Consider the following 10,478-nt stretch of genomic DNA (forward strand, 5'->3'; position numbering starts at 1 on the left):
TGAAACCTGAAAATTGCTTTATATTATTCTGGTTGTTGTTTATGAAGAATTAACATAATACTTTAAAATAAATTTTGAATTAAAATTCATCAGGCAGGCTTGTTAAAACCTCCTACAAGTATCCTGATATAACTGCAACATTGCCTTGAGAAAGCTACAATGTCCTCTATGTTTTATCTTAAGATCATCCTTTATTCAGGTAATTGCAAGAAAAATTCAGCAAGCATTAGGCAAAGTACTATAGCAAGGCTGTGAATTCCACAGTTCCTTTTTAATTGGCCTGTTTTATAATTATTTTTGCATTCTGATATTTTGTCTTTTTCTATTCCCTCTTTATTAAATCCTGCATTCACCTTTCAAGAGCTCATTTCACATATATTACATTCAGATTTGCCAATGCAGTAAGACAAACAATATAAGGCTTTTCATCAAAGTCTCTCCCAATCCTGTGTTCGGTCGCTGATAAATCTAACAAATATTTTAGCTGAAATGATTTCATGTTTAGTCTTGGACAAAGGAGTAAAACATTATTTTCCAGCATACAAAAAACTCCTATCCCATATCTCCTTTTAAAAAATGGTCTTCTTTTACTTACTAGTGTTAAAAAATGAATAGCATAAGGCTTCCCTGGTGACTCAGTGGTAAAGAATCCACCTGCCAATGTAGGAGACACAGGTTCGATCCCTGATCCAGGAAGATCCCACATGCTGCAGAGCAACTAAGCCCATGCACCACAACTGCTGGGCTTGTGCTCTAGAGCCCGGGAGCTGCATCTCCTGAGCCCATATGCCACAAGAGAAGCCACGGCAACAAGAAGCTCCTGCTCCGCAGCTAGAGAGCAGCCCCTCCTCTCCGCGACCAGAGAAAAGCCTGCACAGCAACGAAGAGCCAGCACAGCCAAAAACAATTTTTAAAAAATGAATAACAAACATTTCTCACATTTCATAAAACTAGTGGCAAGTTTTTAACAGAAAAAAATTTGCATAAAGAATATGACTTATTAACAATTCCCAAAGTTAAAGATTCTCTGACTATAACAAAACAGAAAAAACAGATATAAAAAACAAACTAGTGGTTACTGGTTGGGGGAGGGGCAAAATAGGGCTGGGGATTAAGAGATACAAACTATTATGTATAAAATAAATGAGCTACAAGGATATATTGTACAGCACATGGAATATAGCCAATAATTTATAATAACTTTAAGTGGAGTATAGTCTCTAAGAATCTTGAATCACTATGTTGGACACTTCAAACTAATTTAATATTGTAAATCAACTATACTTAAAAAAAATTCTTTCCAAAAGTTGGAGATTTTCTGCAAATCTCTATTGTGTTGGAGAGGAAATTAAAAAAAGCATTGCTTTCCAGTTTGGGTCAAAGACATATGAACTGTAGGAGGACAGGAGCAGTATCTTTTCAGTTCAGCATTGGCACTCCTGTTTGGCATCATGCCTAGCACATAGTAGGTGCCTATTAATTTGTGTGTTGAATGAGTGAAAGGAACAGTTGCTCTTAACCAAATGAAGTATCATGAAACGTTGGGGTGCCATCATTTATTACAAGATATGTCCAAAGCAATTAGTCCTGATAATAAAGAAATCTTTCTTCTGATAGCAGCTTCCCTGATAGCTCAGTTGGTAAAGAATCCACCTGCAATGCAGGAGACCTCGGTTCAATTCCTGGGTCAGAAAGATCTGCTGGAAAACGGATAGGTTACCCACTCCAGTCTACCCACTCCAGTATTCTTGGACTTCCCTTGTGGCTCAGCTGGTAAAGAATCCGCCTGCAATGCAGGAGACCTGGGTTTGATCCTTGGGTTAGGAAGATCCCCTGGAGAAGGTAAAGGCTACCCACTCCTGTATTCTGGCCTGGAGAATTCCATGGACTATTAGTCCATGGGATCTCAGAGAGTCAGACGTGACTGAGTGACTCACTTCTTCTGAAAACCAAATTGTTTTAATACTTTTCATCTCGACATAATTTTAGATTTATAGAAGAGTTACAAAGATAGCACATAGAGGTCCTGCATACCCTCACTCACTCAGTTTCCCCTAATATTAATATCCTGCATAATCAAGTCGTATTTACAAAATGAAGAAATTAACATTGGTATGATTCTATTAACTAATCTACAGACTTTATTTGGCTTTCATGGATTTTTCCACTAATGTTCTTCTCTGTTTTTGTTTTTGTTTTTCCTCCAGGATCTGATCCGGGATACCATCTTGCTTAACTCTGACTATTTGGAAGGTAGTATCTGTCAGGTTTCTTCACTGTAACATTACTGTTTTCCCTTTCCATACCCTGTTTCTTAAAAGCAAGGTGCTAAATCAAACTCACAATCAGAAGGAGAAGAACTAAGCTCCACCTCCTGGCAGAATTTATGAATATATGTTAAAAACATTAATGCAATTAATACATGTAATTAAATATCTTTGGGGAAATACTTGCAAGCTATGCAAATACCCTGTTTTTCCTTAAAGTTTCACCCACTAATTTTAACATTCATCAGTGCATCTTGCGTGTAACAACTACTACTGTGGTGCAAAGAACACTTTTCTCAAGTGTTTATATAAATGTTATAGCTAATTGAAAATTACTCCTATAATGTCACTTTCACTCTAATAGGCACTGTTGGTTGCCTGTCCCTTCCTGCCTGCTAACAGAACTCTAGCTTCAGAGCCTCTCTGTCATTTCCCTTGCAACAAACATTTTGTTTAGAAACTGACCCATGACAGAATTTAAGACAAGGAGACATAAGAATAAGTCTTGTCAGGAAGTTTCCAGCGGATTCTCCTTCACTCTCGAAAAGAGACACAAGAAAGGGATGCCCTGTCTTTTCTTATACTCCAGGCACAGCTATGTGAAAATGTAGAGCTTGGAGCTGCTACAGTCATCTTGTGGCCATGAGGAGACAAACCTGAAAATGAAAGTAAACACACAGAAGACGGCAGAGTGGAAAGAGGAAAAGTCTGGTCTTGATGTTTTTGACTTGTTGAACTAATCAATTCTGGATCCGCTCTAACCCTGGATTTGGTTTTGTGAAAGAATAAATCCCCCTATTATGCAAGCAATGTTGAGTGTTACATGAAGCTGAAAGCACCCTGATGCACTTCTTTTCAAGAGGCCTTCTTGAGAAGTGGAGAAACAGTTACAGCTGTAGATTTACAGCTCCCAGTTAGAAATTGTACACAACCCTGGACAACATGCACATGGGTGTGTGCCCTGCATGTAAACCTCACTGGTGCAGGTGTAAAAGTGGCTGTGTGAAACATACCTGGTCACAGAGATAACTTCTAAGAATCAGCCTCAATCCCAAAGATAGGTTCAAAATCACTCTAGGAAATTTGGCCAAGTAGAAACTTTTATTAACCTCTGTTTCTCATCCTTTTGGCTCTCAGTATTTTTTCTTTCAAAATATTCAAAATTCAAAACACTAGTACATGAAGTTAAAATAGAACTAGGATTATTTTAATAGGAAGTCAGTAGTTGAAACAACAAGATGTAGTATGTGACCATCCTTTTCTTACTTATCCAGGTATTTAACAACTACTATGAATCTGTTATTATACAGGTACACTGATTCCCTCAGGCTGTCTTAATTCACTAAGTGATTGATCTTATCTATCCCCTGGAGAAGGAAATGGCAATCCACTCCAGTATTCTTACCTGGAGAATCCCATGGACAGAGGAGCCTGGTGGGCTACAGTCCATGGAGTCATAGTCAGACACGACTAAGAGACTAACACAACAACAACAATCCCTTGATTAAATAGTTATAAGCACTACCTAATCTCCTTTTGAAAGTCAAATTACATTACTACTTTCATTTCACTTCAAAAGGACTATTTTTTAAAGCCTTAGTAGGTTATTTAAATACATTAAATGCTCACCACTAGTCAATACATATCATGGCTTTCCTGTTCCTAATTCTTTATAACTATGACGTATCATTTAGTTGTCCATATTTCATCATCAACTTTTTTTCCCAAGCAGAGCTCATTAATACCCTGAGATTGTGCATAATGGAAAAGTCTTTCTGTTATTCTTATTTGGGAAAATAATTTGGCTGGGTATAAAATTCTTAACTTGGAACTCTTTGTACAAACCACTGCACTTTTCCTCTGGCATTTAATATTGCTGTGAACAAGTCTGAGGTCAGTCTGGTATTTTCTCACTGTAGATGTTTTTCTTTGCTTGGTTGGCAAAACAAAACAGTGTCAAAGCACTTTCAGCTGAATTTGCTGATTTCTACATTTTGCATTTATTGAAAGAAGGAAACTAGCTAGCTCTTTAGGAAATTATTAGTTGTTTAGGAAACTCAGTGAAAGAGAATGCCAGAATAAGTATTGCTCAACATACATATGGATTCTTTCAAGAATGGTCACCACCATTCTCATCCTTTAAATTAGTTGAATAGTTTTTTATTCCTCTTCGAGGCAGTCAAGGAAGAGATTAAGGTTGAGTTTCTTTCCTGGTCTCCTCCCTCTGAGAGAGTAATTAGTACCTCTTTGGCACAGGGATGATTTCATCCAGGGATGTGGCAGCAGTTCCATTTGCTTCCTCATCCTAATCTCCAGTTGCCAAACTTTTTCAGTGTAGTTTCTGGGAAGTGAGTCATGGAGCCACTGAATTAATTGGTGTTGTTCCAAGCCCACTGGGAAGTCTAGCAGTGGACAGAATCATATGACTCCAAAATAGATAATTCAGACATTAGGCCATTACGGTGTCTGTGCAAAGTGAAAATGTCTAAGAAAGGCCACAATCTCAGTTTATTCTTCATCTTTCTTGAACTCCCTGTAACACACTTGACAATATATTCTTGTTCTCTTTGTACCAAGTGACATAAATACATAGAGTGCTAATTACTTCCATTCACATGAGCTAAGCAATTGGAAGTTTTTTCCTAAGACCTTCAGACAATCATACAGATTGCATGTCAGTTCTAAGCCTATCCATTCACTACTTCTACGTCTTCCTATCATTTATCTGCAAAAAGTAAAGCAAACCTTGTCCTTTTTTTTGCATCTGGTTATCCCCCTCCACAACACTCAGGTGCCCTCAATCCTGCCCTGAATTGAAGAAGCAAGGGGGTTATCTAACTGATAGGGATCAGGGGACCTGAAGACTCACTAAATCACTCACTCACTCATGAAGTATATATTTATTAAATGCCTACAAAGCATTGTGCTAAGTATCGTGAGAAAATAAAAATGGTTCAGATCCAGGGCTTATCCTGAAGGAGTTTACTGTCTACCAGTAGAGATAAAACATTCATGCAAATAAATATTGTAATGCCAGGAGAGAGTATGATGCAGTCCACAGAGAAAGAGAGCCATCATAAGAGAGGTAAAGGAAAAGCTATTGAGTACTAACTGTTAGGATCTGAGAAAGTTTCATGAAGAAGGTAGCATGTGAGGATAAGTAGGGTTTAAACCTTGGAAAGAGAAGGAAGGACAGTTAAGCTCAGCTGCAAGCCTGAGCAAAGGCCTAGTGGTAGGACAGAGCACCAGAGCATACAGCATCTCCGGACAGTTCAGTACAGTGCAAAGAATCCTAGACAAAACCATGGGGAACGCCCCAGTTTTTCTAGCTTTTAGCCCTGTAACTTACATCATTTAACTTTTCTGAGTTTTTTCCTTCTCTAAAGTGGGAAAGACAACCGTCATTCAAACTTGCAATGATATTGTGCAAATAAAAAGAGGATAATGAAGAAGTGAAAGTTCAAGGTTCCAGTTAAACTCATATCCCCTTTTCTCAAGACTCTTCTCCCCATTTACCCTGAATTTCTACCTCATGAGTTCTCTTCACATTTTTCCTCACCTTGCCTCCATAACCCCATCCTCTCCCATCGGAAAAATAATACAGATCGGATAAAATAGTCATCCCTGCTTCTTCCAGGCCTGAGTGTAGGTGGTTTTGTTTCCTTTTTGAAAACGGCTCCAGATTGAAACCCTTACTAAGACTCTCCACAGAATTTATACCCTTTGATGACTCCCACTGAGAAATAGAAGCCTTCCAAATTCCAGGACATTGGAGTTGGTATTTTTGGCTCCTCTTTCAGTGCCATTTCACTGCATTAGATATGTAGATGAAATGAGCTAATCATGGGTCAAAGTCATACATACATACAGATCTTCAAATTGTTTCTTCTGATAATCACGGCAGATTTCCTTGAACCTTGGGTTATAAATTATAAGCAGTTATGTTTGTGTGATGAAACTCCTTCTAGTCCAAGCCTATAATCACAGCAAAGCTAAAAATATATAAACATTCATGCACACTATAACAGTCACATTTTTTATCTTGATCATTTAAAATTATGTATCAAGAGAGGAGTGTATTTTTGTTGTTCCTGGGTCCAAAATCTGGGTACAGCAAAAGGATCCTCACAGGAATGGGGCTTATACTTTTCATCTTTATATTCCCAGTGACTGATACAGCACCCAGCACATACTAGATGCTCAATAAATATTTCTGGGACAAATGAATGAATGAATGAAAACTACATCTCAAATCCTGACTCTAGCCCCAAATTCCAACACAAAGCATATTAGATTGGTACCTTAAACTCAACAGGTTACAAACCAAATTCATCTTCTTCTTCCTCAAAAAACATCCCCTTTTCATGATTTTCTATTTCTATTAATGGTACCACCATTCTCTGAGTCACATAAGCTCAAATCTGCATTGTTTCCTCTTATATTCAGCTCCTTCTTGACAGTTAGGAATTTCTATTGATGAGTTTTTTAGGATAATTCTGACATTTGTTTCTACTTTTTTAAAAAAGTCTTTATTGATTTTGTTATTGCTTCTGTTTTATGTTTTGGTCCTTTAGCCACAAGCCATGTGGCACCCTAGCTCCCCAACCAGAAACTGAACCTGCACCTCCTGTATTGGAAAGCAAAGTCTTAACCACTGGACTGCCAGGGAAGTCCCTGTTCTTTCTTTTTTCATTTACCTCCACTGTGGACCAGCTAAGATCATGGAACAATTTATCTTCCTGTGGCTATGATCATTTTGCTCCCTAGAGGGTAAGAGGATATTTCCTTAGTCAGATGAACTCTCTAAACACTTTAACCTGGTACTATGGATCCCCCATGATCACATCCAGAATTATCTTTCCAGCCCTAACTTGTACAGGTCCATTACATATAGCTTATGCCCCAACTCAACAGGGTTACTACTTCTCATCTTCTTCAGACCCTACACCTTTTCTCTAGCCCGAACAGTCTATGTACACTTGATGTCCAGCTCAAATATTTCTTCATACACAAGTCCTCATTTGCCTCCTCAATCAGAATAAGTAACCTCTGTACAACCTTCCAGACCACTTAATTCAAGTCTCTTTTACGAAACCTTTACCACATTTGGCTTTACATGTTAGAAGTTGCTGCTCTTGCTTTCTTCATCCTCACTAATTTGTTAATTCATCTACTTGTTCAAAAATATGTATGGAGTTCCTGCTGTGCTCATGGAGGTGGAATGGACACTTAGGAGTTAATAATAATGAAGACAGTCATAGTTCCCGCCCTGGTGAAGCTTCCTTTGCAGCAAAAGAAATACGAGTGTTCAAGGGGCAGGAAAGAGCCAGAGTGGCTAAAGAGGGAACATAGATGGGGCAAGGTCAGCGATGTGGACAGGGTTAGCCCATAAGAAGTCTTTTGGGTCACGATAAGGAATGGAGTAATCTAATTGTGAAGAAGACACTGAGCTTTATGCAAAGGAAAGAGATGTTGGATATGGATTTGGCAGAGGTCTCGCTGCCTGCTGTGTGGAGAATGGATTGTAGGAAGACCAATTTCAGAAGCTATTCCCATACCTAGGGCAAATAATGATAGTGTTTTGCTACCAGGGCTAAGTTTTGGAGATAAAGTCCATGGGACTTGTTGCTGTATTGAATGTAGAAGGAGACAGAAAGAGGAAGTTAGTGACTTCTAGCTCTCTGACATGAGCAACTACATTTCCATCTAGTTGGAAGTGGAAAATGTCGGGACAGCAGGTTTAGAAGGGTGATGAGTAGCTAAGAGAGGCCTAAACATGTTTGAAAGCTGATGGAAATAATCCAGTGGAGAGAAAATGATTGAAGATACAGGAGAAAGAAGAAATAAATCTGAATGGGCCTCAGGATCACAAAGACTGGTGACAATCTAGGTATTGGGAGGGCTCAATGTTCCTCAGTAAATAAGATCTCAAACAATGGACCCCAACTAGTTAGAATGGAGGAACACTATATTACACATGCATGAGTGAATGGATGAACAAATGAATGAATGAGTCTGTTCAGTGACCACAGTTCTCTACCCTAATCTTCATATCTTCCAGCAGCAACATTTAAAAAATCATAGAACATTTTTATAACTTGATTACAGATACTTTTTCCATTTCTACATTTTATAAATTTTCTGCAGTGAACTTATGCTATCTTTGTATTTAAAAAGAAAACAAATAAATGAATAAACTTTTCAGATAAATATCTTGGGCTCACAGACAATTTTTCTGGGCTCACTGGGCAATTTTTCAGGGGGAAGGAGGAGACTAGCACAGTCAACATCATAGTGTTACTCAAGGCATTTGCTCTGTCTATTCACCTCGTCTCATGTCCTTGTCTACTCAGAGTATATACATCCCCCCGAGTCAGCTGCTTAAGTCCTAGCCACCATCTCCCACCTGCAGGAGCCGCCATTCCTCTGAGAAAGCTCCTCTACACACATTGAGAGTCTAGTCAAAGTGCCCACCACCATTTCTCAAGTCACTATACATACTTTTTAAATTTTTATTGTGTGTGTGTGTGTGTGTGTGCTGTCATTCAATCATGTCCAACTCTCTGTGACCCCGTGAACAGTAGCCCGCTGGCTCCTCTATCCATGGGATTTCCCAGGCAAGAATATTAGAGTGGGTTGCCATTTCCTTCTCCAGGGGATCTTCGTGACCCAGGGACTGAACCCGTGTTTCCTGTGTCTCGTGCACTGGCAGGCAGATTCTTTACCATTGAGCTACTATTATTGTTTAAAATCGGCATTATATTAATACATTTTAAAATTCAAAAGTCCAGACAGTATATAGTGAAAGCTTATACCTCTGTTCCCCAGATACCCAGCTTCCCTCCCTAGAGGAAACAAATGTTGGCCATTTTTTATCTAGCCTCCTAGAGACAAATTATGAGACAATATTTTCTTAAAAATCAATGAACTCAGAGTTGGACTGAGCATAACTGTTACAAGTGCTCTTTTCAAAAGATACAGTCGCTACAATGACTGACAATCACCATGCATAATCCGGTCATCATTTATTGAGGGCCTACTGTGTCCTGTGCCAGGTACACCATTCACATGATCTTTTATCCTATTGTATGAGGTAGATGTTTTATTTTCCTCAATTTACAGATAGTAGCTAATAATTTATCAGGGGGACTCATGTTTATGGGGTGCTTACTATATTGTGGGCACTGTTCTATGCATTCCATTTCATTCACTCAACAAAATACATATTTCATATCTGCTATGTGCTAGGCAACAGAGCAGTGACGAAGCAGACAAAATCTCTGGCTTTGTGGAGCTTAGATTGGAGAAGGTGAACACTTATGAACACTAAAGACTAAACAAGGAAGATAAAGTAGGTGAGATTGTGAAAGGTACCTAAATGGGAAAATGGTGATATGAAGTTCTCAATCATCCTTGCAGCAAATAAATGCAGGAAAGACTGTTATTAGCTTCTTTTTACAAGTAAAATAATTTGAGAGAGAGGTTAAGTAACTTGCCCAAGTTTTACGGAGCTTAAATAGATGAACAATGGATGCACCAAGGAGGGCTGCAGAGGGTATAGAGACCCTACCTATATAATCTCTATCAGCACCGCACCCCCAGCTTTGGAATGAGTAACTTGTATTTTCTTTGTCTTCTGTACCAAGCCTATACAACACGGCCATATGATCACCCCAGTCACTGCTCTGTGAAATTCCACAGCCACCGCAGTAGGGGAAGGACAGAGTTGCTGAGTGATTGGCCAATGACAAACAGAGAGAACTATCATTCATCCTGAAGACAGTCCGGGGAGACAGGCATTATTATCCCAGCAGGGACACCGAAGCTTTACAGATGAGCAACACTGAGAGGACTTAAGTCTCTCCTGCCCAACATCATACCAACCCACATCACCCCCGTTCCTAAAGCTAAGGGAGATGATGGCCCCAGGGTGGACCATGGCTCCGGACTTCAAGATGCCTTTTCAGAGTCACATCTTCTGAGGGCAGGCACATCAGATGGCCCAGGGTCCAGGCACCTGGCCAGCAAGGTCTTAGAGAGAACACGATAGGTGTGTGTTGAAAGAAAGTACTTATGAAATCATTTCTGAAGAAAGAAACAAAAAGACTCTTCATAAGAAACCAGCCTCAAAAGAAGCAGTGTGAAGAGGTTGCCTGAAAGGAGAGATGGACTTGAGTCTTAAGTACTTTTCCACTCCCTGAACAATTTATT

Source organism: Capricornis sumatraensis, chromosome 11, assembly GCF_032405125.1.
Source record: "Capricornis sumatraensis isolate serow.1 chromosome 11, serow.2, whole genome shotgun sequence".
In the NCBI taxonomy this organism is placed as follows: domain Eukaryota; kingdom Metazoa; phylum Chordata; class Mammalia; order Artiodactyla; family Bovidae; genus Capricornis; species Capricornis sumatraensis.